This window comes from Larimichthys crocea, chromosome X, assembly GCF_000972845.2.
Source record: "Larimichthys crocea isolate SSNF chromosome X, L_crocea_2.0, whole genome shotgun sequence".
Lineage (NCBI taxonomy): Eukaryota > Metazoa > Chordata > Actinopteri > Sciaenidae > Larimichthys > Larimichthys crocea.
This window is the reverse complement of record NC_040020.1, coordinates 15,178,041-15,191,177: the sequence shown is the minus strand read 5'-3', so window position 1 is coordinate 15,191,177 and position 13,137 is coordinate 15,178,041. Positions and strand designations below refer to the sequence as shown.

At 41.6% G+C, this 13,137-nt stretch overlaps 1 protein-coding gene across 8 annotated transcripts in view; it reads left to right on the top strand.

Annotated features, from left to right (window-relative positions):
- Nucleotides 1-3,546: 3,546 nt before the first annotated feature.
- Nucleotides 3,547-13,137, top strand: part of rnf220a (ring finger protein 220a) — a 161,561-nt gene continuing 151,970 nt past the window's right edge. For 2 of the 8 annotated variants that reach the window (XM_027283784.1, XM_027283785.1), the window contains exon 1: nt 3,556-4,092. The gene's annotated coding sequence lies outside the window, so the exon portion shown is untranslated. Of the gene's footprint in view, nt 4,093-13,137 lie in introns of all 8 variants that reach the window. The other 6 variants (XM_027283790.1, XM_027283787.1, XM_027283786.1 and 3 more) reach the window with 6 other exon arrangements.

Below are 13,137 nucleotides of genomic sequence, written 5' to 3'. Positions count from 1 at the left end.
AACAGATTCTGTGTGATCTGTTGAAATACAACCCTGTTTCCAAAAAAAAAAGTTGGCACACTGTGTAAAATGTAAATAGAAACAAAATGTGATGATGTGTGAAAACATTAAAACCCCACATTTAATTGAAAATAGCACAAAGACAACTTATCAAATGTTGAAGCTGAGAAATGTTATTGTTTTTGAAAAAACGATAAGCCTGTTTTGAATTTATTGCCAGCAACACATTTCAAAAAGACTGAGACAGTGGCAACAAAACACTGGAAGAGTTGTGAAATGCATAAAGAAAACACCTTATAGAACATCTAACAAATAAGAAAGGTAAATTGGCAACAGGTTAGTAACATGATTGAATATTAAAAAAGCATTCGAGAGAGGCTGAGAGAAGATTGTGAGGGGTCCACCATTCTGAAAGACTGTGCAGGCAAATGGTGCAACAATTTAGGAATAATGTTTTTTAATGTAAAGTTACAGAGTTGTCAAGATCTTTAAAATATTCAGAGAATCAGAAGAAATCTCTGTACACACGTGACAAGGCCAAAAACCAATACTGTGCAATTTAAAACTCTACCATGCAAAGAGGAAACCATATATAAACCAGATCCAGAGACACGGCCGCCTCCTGTGGACCTGAGCTCATTTAAGATGGACTGAGGCGAAAACTGTCCAGTGGTCTGATGAGTCAAAATTCTGTATGGAAATCATGGACACTGTGTCCTTCGGGCTACAGAGGACAGTTTATTTGCTGTTAGTATGAATGCACAGTTCAAAAGCCGGCCTCCGTGTTGGTATGAGGATGCATTAGTGCACATGGCAAGATGGGTAACCTGCACATTTGTTGAAGGCGCTATTAAAGCTGAACGATATATATACAGGTTTTGGAGCAACATATGCTGTCAAGTAGACAAAGTCTTTTTCAGGGGACAATGCCAAACCACATTCTGCTAAACTTGCTTACCTGTAGTCCAGATTTGTCACCTATTGTCACCTAATGTTTGCTGCATGATGAAACATGAAAACACAGCAGGACATTTTGGAAACATGGTTGTATTTTATTTTTTATTTTGTCAATACAATGAGGACCACAAACCAAATTCTCATTCCTCATTACCTCATTCTCCCGCAATGGCGTGTTAGTGTTGAGACAGAGAGAGTTATTTAAAAATGGATCTGCCTGTTAGATCCCATGTTTTAAACACATTCATAGTGTCCCTTTGACCTCTGATATCTGCAGTGGCGATGTCTTAGCTCTAGAGTAGGGAAATTAGCAGTGAAGATGCCACAGCAGTGAAACAGGTGCTATCAAAGTGCTTCCTAGTCAATACACACAGAGGCAGCATTTAAAAACATCAGAGGGTCGGACTAAAGGGTGGCATTATACTTTGAATGGAAAGGGATCTAATACATGGATGGTCCTCTTCCTCAGTCAACCCATTGACTCCAAACTGAGCCTATTAGCAAGACAACACACCACTAATGGCACTGCTCCTCATGTGTATGGAGACCACCCAGTGCACACACACACAGCAGCACACACATACAGCCAACCCTCTTCACTTTTCCCACGCTTTTGTTACCTAAGACATTGGTATATCATAGCATGAAACCAGATCAAAGTGTGAGTTCCATTAGAAAGCCATCACACGTGTTGTACACCAAACTGTTAGTGTGAGACATCATTTCACAGGAGAAATGATCATGAATCAGCATTATTGGCACTTCAGATCTACAGAGCTGGGATAAATCAGGCTGTTATATTTAATGTTAACTATCAACCTGGATCTCAAAGCATTTATTTCTGACTGCTTCAGGTGTCGTTTGTGAGATCAGGATCATGGATGATCTGGATAAGAGTTTAGTGACTTGAATGTTGATCCAACTGAAGAAGAGTAGGTAGATCATTCATGACCCCTTCATACCAGACAGATTTTAATATATATAACTGAACATACTAAAGATATTATTGAGTGTTTTTAGATTTTCCCCTTTTGAATACGCAATATGTTTTTCCCTCCAAGTCTTCTGTCCATCATAGTAACATCCCATTAGGTGGACATCTTTAACTCATGCACCCTAGGTAACCTTTATTTTACCTCACATCTTTTAATTGAAATGATCTGAGGAGTATCTGATCATTCAAAAGGTGCTTTGTTTATATGATTACATACTTTCTTTATTGTAACCATGCACATCACATTGTGCCACTACAGCTCTACGCATGTGCTCACAGTTACTGACCCAAAGTGTGTTAGAACCAAAGAAAAAGTTAGCCCGAAGCTCTCTGTGAGATTGATCAGTTCCACATGTGACCAGCAGGGGGGTGTAGTGGAGAGGAAGACGGGGGGGACAAGAGGCTTCTCCTCCACGTCTCTCTCACTCTACCTCAGTCTGACAGCCACTCTGTCCTCAACACACACACACTTTATTCTGAGCAATTCTCAAATGATCTGTGGTGTGTTTGTTCCATAAAGTATCAGTGTGCATGATCAAGTCTGACAGTTTGTTAATGATGGTCAGATGATTGTAGTCCAGAGAGGAAGAGTAGGTGCATGTAGTGAGTTGTCAGTGCTCTGTGGTGGTTGTGGAAGAGTGTGTACAGTCCAGTGAAGTCCAAATGAATTCATTTGAATAAATGTCGAGAACACTGCCAAAATCCATGAATTCATTAGTTCAAAACAATCACAATGCTTGGAATAAAAAAATGATCGGAGCTGGGGAGCTGAGTTTGGAGCATTAAAAACAGCTTTGGAAGTAAAGTGCCGGACTCTTCCTGATTTGCTGTAAATCTTTTGGAGGTGTTGGTTGATCGATGCCGCGACTTCGCCTCACAGCTGTAGTCAACTTCCCTCTGTCTCGCTGACTTCAGTCTGTAGTGCGCACTTTATAAGAGTGTCTGGCAGTCCACCTCTTTTTGTTAAGAGGTGGACTTCATTGGCTTTATGGCGAGCAGTCTCTCCAACGGGTGAAAGAGGGAGGGTGGGGGCGGTGGGTGAGCAGGGGGTGGCGGGGGGTGGAGGGTAATTCATTCACTTTGCGCACAAAGCGCAGTGGAAATCACCCAGGGGAACGAAACAGCAGACAGGACGAGAGAGGCAGAAGGGTGGAGGTGTGTGTGTGTGTGGAAATTTCAAAAAGTCCATTAAATGTTTGAATGTGATTCCTCTGCAGTTTGTGGAGGCAGATTTTGGTCACGGTTTAAAGATGATACCAAATATTCACAGTCACGCAAATCCAGGATCCAAACACGTGCGCTTTCCTATGATTCCCCACAGGAGAGGAGAGTGAAGAGTGCGTAACCGAGCTGATGTCCACAGAGCACAAACAACTAAGTGATGATGATTAAATAAAAGTGTGTTTTAACCGAGGGAGACGCCACAGAGGTGCCATGTCTGTGTGTCTGTCCGTCAGTCATTGAGCGACCCGAGCGCTGCGCGGCAGCACTGCACCTCGGAGCGCTCTGGACATCCCCCACCCTCCCTCTCGTTTCCCCTCCCCATCCACCCCCACACTCCCAGCTCAGCCTCGCGCAGCCCCGGCTCCAGCCTCACACACGTCGCTGTTGAGCACTGTGAGACCCCCACCACCACCACCACCACCACCAACCCTCCATCCCCTCACACCACAACTGCCTGCCACCGTCTCTGCGATCCTGCGCTCCCTTCACCGGCTTCACTAATTCTTTCCTCTCACTGATCGTCCCCTCTCGGTGTTTTGCAGCGCAGGGGTTGCACGCGCGATTGCGCTATTGATACCCACTTTACACTGTGCTTGTGAAAAGTCAGCCTCTCTCTCTCTCTCTCTCTAGCTCCCTCTCTCTCTCTCCCTCTCTCTCTCCCTCGCTCTCTCTGTCCTCCTCTCTGGCTGCGCTTTGGTAACCTAACAGGGAGGTGTTAACTACTTTTGCTTCCACAAAGCGCCTCCCGTTATCTCCGGTGCTGCTGCGCAGGAGCCAGAAGGGCCAGTGCTACTGATATTCCCACTCCGCAGAAAAAAGAAAAAAAAAGTTTTCCGTTTGTTGTGAGGATAAAAAAAAAACAGAAGCCGGAAACCGAGGAGTCGTCTGCAGAAGAAGCGGATTCTACCATCGGCGAGGTGAGTACAACACTGACTGTCTTTTTGTTGTTGTTGTGTGGTTTGAAGCTCATACAGTTTGTGCTTCCACGCCTTGTCGCGCACTCGCCGCTCCTCTCTGTGTCTGGGAGCGGATTTCGGGTCGTTTCAGGAAACTTTCTCGGGGATTGTCGCTGCGCGCTGTGGCGTTTCCACGCGTCAATAATTATATAAAAAAAAAACATAGAGAAAAAGTCACGGCACGGTCTGTCTCCGTTTGGACACGGACTTTTACGCGTGTGCGCGTGAGTGTGTATCAGTTTGCGCCCAAGTGTGTGTGTTTGTGCGCGCGCGTGCGTGCACGTGCTAGGTTCCCAAACAAGAAAGTGACTTCTTGAAAACACTTGTTTCACTATAGTGCGCGTGTCAATGTCATTACGCATACATTAACATCAGCACACGTTAGTACATTACAAGTGTCCCGCGCGGCCACACACTGCAAGCAGTCATTCAACTTTTTACAACTCCAGATATTGATTTATTTCAAAGCTTTTGAGGTCTATATATGCTTTTTATATAATTATTAGATGGAATGTTGAATTATTCTCAAACATCCCAGAAAGAGAATTAAAAATCCAATCAATTTCTGACAGAGAAAGTGTGGTCTTTATTCTTCCTGCAGAGCTCCAGAGATCTTTTCCCATCTTTACCTCACATCACATCCTCAGTAATGAATGTTGCTCAGCAGGCCTGCAGTCGTTCTGTTTATTTAAAAGTGGAGTTAGAGTCCTTCACATGAGCACAGCAGCGGTTACAGCTCACTGAATCACTCTGTCGCTGATTTTCAGTGAAAGTTGGAGTACTAACGCGCTCATAATGGTGACGGCATGTGGCTTAAAGTGCCGCATATTGGCCCCGTTAGTTGCTGTCCAATAAATCCTTTGACGAGGCTGATTTTAATGAAACACTAGCAGAGGCAGAAATTTCTGAAGAAGTCCTGCACCACAACCATACAGCAGTGATGCCATTACTAATCTTCAGAAACCATTTTTATGTTTTAATGTCTGAATTTCATTTTTTTTAATTCAACCAAATATGATTTTTTAAAATTAAAATAAAACCTAATTATTAAAGCATTTAAGCAAAGAAACAAAATAAGAACCAGAGTAAAAAATAAATAAATAGAAAAGGGGTTACAGGAGACTTCCCCTGTGCGCGCGTGTGAATACAAGTCCTTTAAAATGCGCAACAAATTATTCTCAGTTTCTCTCAAAGAGAAACAGACGGCTTCAATTCAAAAAGAAGGCGACTCGCTGCGTAGCATGCGCGCACACGTGCGCGCACACACACACACACACACAGGCCTACACACGCACACACAGTTAGGGAAACACCTGTTAACTAAAGGAGCCACTATAATTTACATCCTCCCCCTAAATAAGCAGCGCCCAGCCAGAGGAAGTCCCGGGGGCCTTTCCAGTTTCAGCGCCGAGTACAGTGAACCAAAATCGGCCTCCTTCAAGCGCTAGGTCCCGCTGCTGCTGCTGCTGCTGCTGCTCCTGCGTCGGTATAACCGGATACAACATTCACTTTACATCCATATTATTTGCATTCTGCTGCGTCTCACCATCAAGAAAGGATTATGACTTTTGACACAATTCAGCTTTATTTTTATTTATGTCACTTTTTGCTCACACTCCTTTTAACATAAGCTGCCCATTCTCTTATTCTCTTTTATTTGTTTTATTTATTTTAATTCGCTAAGTTAAATCACAGTGATGGACGCAGACAATGAAGACTTTCTTTTTGTTTTTTTCTCTCACTTTTTCTGGACTCACAACTTCTCATCTTCTTTTGGAAAAAAAAAATGTTTCACCAATTTGTTTTTACTCTCTTATGTCTCTGCTCGTTTTCACTCTTTGTCATAATCACATCCATGCCGTGCTTTTTTTTAAAAAGAGAGAGAAAGAGAGAGACCTCACTGAAGCAAACAAGTGAGCAGTCGCGCCCGGATCAGCGCGCATTGCCGCACAAAGCCGCAGCACTCAGAACGGGGAATAATAAAATTAGTAGTGTGCAGGGGAAAAAATGCAGCAGAGCTATTAGTAGTAATTTCCAAGTTGAAAAGTCTCTCTCACTGCCAGCAATAAATAGCGCGTAAAAACACACACATTTGGAGCTGAAGGTGCTCCCGAGGCGGGTCATTGAACTCAGCGCACTGTGAGGGTTTGAATTATAGTTCCTCAAAAAAAATCACAAAGTCCAGATTCAGATCCAGTGAAGTCTGCGTGATGGATCCCTTCAAATTGATTTTATTGATTGTCAGATCAACCAACCGTGACTTCTAACGACCAGTCGAGTCTTTTCATTTTCCAGCCGAACACATTAGTAAGCAATAATGATCTTCTTTTTTTTAAACTGTGAGTGAGGAGACATTTTCTTTTCAACATGTTAAAATATCTCACACAGCAGATACATTTGTTTTCGGAAACTTTTATTTTGTAGGATATTTCTCTGAAGAAAAGTGAGCACGTTTTCCCTCCTGTAATTATACGGATGTGAGACAAGTCATTTCTCCATTAAAGGCTACACATTTAATTCCTCTATATTTCATAGATGCCAGCAAATGCATTGATTTTAATTAATAATTTGAAGGATTAATTTGATGCATTTTTCCAGTTTGAGGCGGTTTTTATAAAACACTGTTTAATTCCTCTTTTGATTAGATGTTAATGAGACATTCACAGCGCTTGATTCCAGCTGCATTGCTTCATGCTTCAAAAAGGTTTAAAATGTATTTAAAGGATATTTTAAATAATCTATAAAAAGACATTTTAATTGAGGACAATTAAAGCTGCATTAATTATTTTCTCATACACAATATTTCATTCTTCTTTATCTGTTCAAACGTGTGGACTTCTTTGTGAAACGCTGTCATCCAGATTTATGCTCCACCTTGTCATTTTCTGTATCATTTTCTTCTTTTTCCGCTTCACTCTTCAGACCTGAGTGATTTATAGGCCGCCGCGTGTGTTCTTTAAACGCGCTCCTTTCACGCGCTCATATATTTTTTGTTTATCATCAGTATGTTTCTATCAAAGTCAAATATTGACTGTTTTTAATTGTAAGCGTTCATTTTGAAAGCATAAACCATGAGTTTTCTTTTCATCCAGAAATCTAAAATTATTTTTGAATGGAACAACACAACACGGGCCTGAGACATGAGGCGCTCGGCAGATTTTAAAATTGAGATTAAAAATTATAACCTCCGTTTTTTTTAAAATGTTTTTTTGTTGTTGTTGTTTTTTTTGTTTTGCATCTCTCAGAATATCTGAGGTCTATTTATTTTTCTCACTTATTCATGTCGGCCTCATCTCCTCCTCCATCCTCTCCTCCTCTCTCTCTCCACACTCTTCCCAAAGGAATACTCTGTAGGCGCAAAGAAGAGGGGGAAAAAAGTGTCGAGGTTGGAGGAAAAAGTAGCAAAAGATGATTTATTTGTCAGCGTTTCCACCCCCTTCTCCCCCCATCCTCTCTCTCTCTCTCTCTCTCTCAGCAGTCAGCTGTTATTGCTCGCCATTGATCTCCCTCCCTCCCCTCCTTTGCGCAGCGAGAAGTGAACTAAAATTAATGTCCATTTCACACCTCTCCTCTGGATCGATGTCCGCAGGGAGAGAAGTTTATTTTAATTTGGATTCCGAAGAAGCGCCACTTCTTTCCGAGTCAGAAAAAAACGGAAACATCCTCCCACCTGCTTAATTATCAGTAAACCATTTAACTATCGCTTTTATCGCGACATAGATAATCAGTAACTGGCGAAACAGCTTCCACATCATATTCATATTCATCAACGTGTTCTTTATGAGAGGATTAAAAGCAGAAGTGGTTTTGTTTTGTTATCTCACTTTTATTTACCACCGCCTCTCTGGAGGAAAGAGGCGAGTAATGAAGAATTTAGAAGAAAGAAACGTATGTAACTTTTCTAACACATGTCTGAACTATCACTCGGAACACTTGTACTAAAAACGTCTATTTCCGTCCTCCCCCCAAAAGGCCATCTCATATTTGGGTATATTAATGCGTCATGACGCGCGCATTAACGCCCCGCTCCCCCTCCCCATCCTCTCTCTCTCTCTCTCTCTCTCTCTCTCTCTCTCTCTCTCTCTCTCTCTCTCTCTCTCTCTCATACCATGACAGTGATAGTAAATTAACCGTGGATCGCTCAGTCGCGACTAGTTTGATGACCCCCCTTGGTCTATTAAGTCCTATCAATATGCACTAATTCCTCATTCTTTATTAAAAGCAGAAGTCCTTCTCCACTTCTTCACTTTCTTCACTGCTCTCTCTCCCTCCTTTCCTTCACCTCCTTTCTCTCCGTGTGTGTGTGTGTTTTTTATCATTTTTGTTGTGCTAATAAACACCACACGCGAGAGCTAATTTGACATGCAGAGGGGTAATTGAAATAAACGCGTCGCCGGTAAATAACAAGTGTTTGAACACGCAGACACGAGATCGGGGCCCCCCCTTCCACCCCCAAACACCTCCGAGAGAGACAGAGAGTCCTGCGCGGTGTGAATTTTAAAAACTTTGTGTTATTGTTGTCTTGTTATCGGTGCCATAATCACCATAATTGAGTGCGAAAAACCGGGTGCAATCACTGAATAGATGGATATTGTTGGGGCTGTCTCGCTTATCAAACCAACCAAATGTTTATTCCTCAGTGGAAATTGCAGCCTGTCCGCAGACGCAGATTGCGTTTTGGGACGATTATGATTGATTTGTCCAATATTCTATAAAGAGAAGTTTTTGTTTAACTTTTTTTTTTTTTTTTTTAACACAGCTTCACTTTCTGATCCAATATTTAAAGTGCGTTTTACTCATTTAATTGCTGTACTTTTTGGAAAATAAGACATTTAAGCTGTTTTTTTTTATTGTTTTGAATGTCAATAAGTGTCTATTTATGCAGTTTTAAATCATATTAAGAGTCCTATTTTCTTGTTACATTTTGGACAGTATATAAAAGCACTAAAAACTGCTTTGCTTTGTTATAAATGAGATTATTTTAATATGAATCCTGCTGGAAAAAAGTTCATCCTCTCCTGCAAACATGCATGCCAACCCGATGATTCCTTTTATTGATGACAGGAAAGGGGAGTAGCTCATGTCCAGTCATTTTCTATTGGAAGGAAATCACTCCATGCAGGGGATGCAGCTCTGTGTTTAATGGTTTGATTGCATTGGAGAAGGCAGCCTCTGGTAATGCTGTTATAGGGGGAAATATCACTTGGAGACGCTATCGGCAACAAGAGAAAGTCAAAGAATTAGCCTAATGGGGGGAGAGGAGTTGTGTCAGATGTCAGATACTTTCTGTTCTCCATATTGCTCTGTGTCTCTCTTTCATTCCCTCTCTCTCTCTCTCTCTCTTCCTCCACACCCCCACCTTTGCCCCCTTTCCCCCACCACATCATATCTCTCTCTCTCTCTCTCACCCCACCTCACCCTCCACCCCGATCGTCAATTACACAGAGAGACGTATCACAAGCTCCCTGCTTGGAAAATAAGCTAATATCCCTCTCTCCTCTCTCTCTCTCTTCTCTTCGCACACCTCCCTAGAAGACACTGTTGGTGCATTTGCGTCCATCGATTGCAGACAGGCAGTATTTGTGTAGCCTACTTATCATTTCTCTCTGTGGAGCCAGCTGGGCATCCAGGCAGGAGGCGAGACCGATACAGGCGGCCTGATCTTACTGAAAAAAAAATAAAAATAAATACCCGCAGGAGCACACATCTCTGTGTCTGCATGTCCACGCGCATGCGGTTTGATATTCACAGTGTATGCTTGGCAGCCTCTTGATAAGTTAACATAAAGATTTTGTTGTTGGTTGAGCATCCTCTTGAATCCCCACCAGCTCCAGCTCTGTATCTCTGACCTCTGGCCTCCATGCAGAGCAGAACAGATCATTTCCCCGGCAGGCATCAAAGACATTTCCCATTGTTCTTGTTATCATTATTAACTCTACAATGGAGGATTATTATGGTGAGATCTGGGAGTGAAAACAGTTGTACCTGGCAGCAGTTTTTCCTTGTTAAACTCAAACTAACTGGCTTGCACTCGCATGCAGCCTGTAGTACAAACTGGCCAGCCAGCCGCCTGTCTGCCTGCCAGGCTGCTAGATTAGTGGCTGCTGTTGTACACGCCGACACAGCACAGCAATAAAGACTCATAGCAGGGTGGCTGGTGCCACACACACACACACACACACACACACACACGCTCAGTCACACCGCTGCAGGACAGATAGTGAGCTCTGTCACCTGTCGGTCAGCAAAGAGACACTGGAGTCATCCGTCAGGCTTCTGAGATTTTTGTGTCGTCTGTAACTATGAGGGCAGATTGTCAGCTTTTAAGTTTATGTATTTCTGGCTTCCGTTAAGCTCAGTGTTGCAGTTTATCACAGCTTCCGTTACAACATAAATTAAGCACGTGAGAATGTTTCATTTGAAGTAGAATTTTTTTGTCAGTTTTTCCTCTGTTAGATATTAAGCAATGAAAAGTGATTTCAAAGAGTTTTCTGTGATTATTAATTATGATTTTACATTTTTAATCAGAACAAAGCTGCTCAAAATCCTTAAACATGACAAAAAAAAATGTCAATGTTAAGAATACAGGCCAATACTGCTGCACCTGACAGTCGCCTAACATGTCAAACAAAGTCTATTTAACATCATTTCAGGGAAACAAAAAAGAAAAAAAAAGATGCTGAGATTTGGTTTACCAATGATCCAAAAATACATTTGGGAATAGTAATCTATGAGCAATGGAATGGTGTGCTTTTCCCATTTAGCCTTGTCTGTACCAGGAATTAGCTGGCCCCGCTGAACTGGGCCTCGCTGGTGCTGCCATGAATAGAAATCCCTGCCACAGGTCAGGGCCGACTTCCAGAATGATTTTTGTCTGCCGGCCATGACTCTGTCTCCGAAATCACAAAGGCTTATTTGAGAAGTAAATCCTCTTGCTTTTTTTTTTTTTTTTTGGTCAGGAGTATTGCATGAATGTTACAGGGAGAGGAAAGAGGGAAGGAACAGTGACAAAACACTCTCATTTTCTCTGCATTCAGGAAAATTAGCTGAAGTATTCTGGGTTAAGTAACACATCCTCTAAAATATATTTGTTGTTAGTTGACGGCTGCACAAAGCTTGCACAAGCTCGTCCAATCCTTATTGATTTTGTTGCCCGAGTGTCATTATCCACCTCGAGATGATGTGTGTGTCTGTATATTATTAAATCTTGCTGTAATACTTTTTTTTCCACTGCTGATGCATGTATCTGCTGTTAACTGCAGCAGCTGCTGACTGAAGCGAATAACCTGGTTACAGATTTCATATCGGAGCGAGTGAAAAGGAGAAGGAGAAAGAAAAGAAGAGAAGAAACATGAGATTGGATATTTGAAAGACATTTGGAAACAAAATTAGAGTTTTACATCTGAAAGGAAAGACAAGGACAAATAATATGAGAGAGTGGGGAGGGGGGTGGATGGGTGTGATTCTTATTCACAAGGACATTTGAGCTTTGCTTCATGGCCAGACATGAATGAGTAGATTTCAATAGTATCGACTGTTGCGTCGGACATCAGCAAACACACACGCAGACACACACACACACACACACACACACACACACACACACCTACTGATGCACAAGCACAAACACCGCAGTCTGTCTGGAATAGAGTGGACCTGTGTGCAGCTCAGCCCACACTTTTAATGCTAAAAAGCACACACACACAGACACACACCGTACAGCCAGACGGATGGGCAGTTTACTTTCTCAGTTTTCCTCGTTATGTGTGTCATCATGGCAATTATTTAATATTGATTTTAAATATTTAAAATAAGTTTTAAATAGCAGTGTTTTCTTTGGCTCTACGTCTGGTTTTCTGTGTGCAGTGAAAAAAATCGACCTATCCTTTTTTTTTTCCATTTTACAAATGGAGGAAAACAAACCAAGCCTTTTATTTCTAAAAATATTTTTCTTTAGTTTTTGGCAGTGTTTTGTTAGTTATGTCACATTTGAGCAGCATTGACATGCACAGGCATGTTTGCAAAGGGGAAAAAATCTTTTTCTTGTGGTTGTCTTAGACTACTCCTGCAACTCAAATTGTTTTTACTTAAGACAGGGCCTTACTTCATGATGACATTTTGAGTTGCGCAGTGATTGGTCACTGACAACTAATAATCTATGATAATGGCTCTCTCTCTCTCTCTCTCTCTCTCTCTCTCTCTCTTCTTCTCTCTCTCTCTCTCTCTCTTCTCTCATTTATATATATATATCTATAATCTTATATGATATATTATATATAATTATAATATCTCATATATATACTTTTTTTTTCTTTCAATAAATTAATTGTTTCTACCTGAAACAATAAATTGCTCTGATGATGGTCCATGCGGTTGCTAGTTTCCTATAAAATGTTTATATGCTTGATTTTTATGGTGGTTAAAATGTACAGTGCTGTAATTACCCTAAAATAAGATGTGCCAAGGCTTTCGTGGAAGGCTGAAGAACAACGAGAGAGAAGTACAGAGTAGAGGGATGGCAGAGGCTGAGGGTAGACTTTAGAGGTTGTAAATTTTAACTGCAGTTTCAGGCCTGTGAACATGAACATTTTGTTCTCAGGAGAGTTTTGTTTTCTCTTTTACACTACATACTTTAAATCGGCCCTTATTAAATACCAAATTCAATTATGGAAACATGCATCCAGAGAATTTTGCATGCACTTAGGTCGGTTTAGTTCTACAGCACATCAAGTTAAAATGTGCCGTTTTTCAAAGTGTTTTATTTGTCAAAGTGTTTAAATACTCAATACATCATCTGGTGTGTGTCTGTGTGTGTGTGTGTGGATGAATGACACAACTCGCCCTGTCTTGTAATAAAATGTAAGAGTGGCACTTTCACGCTTGTCAACAATCTCTAAATATACCCATGGACCGGGAAGTGTGTGCTCACACACACACACACGCATACACACACATTCAGACAGGCCTGCGGTTTTGACTGCTTTTCTCTCTGTCTCCATTAGAAAA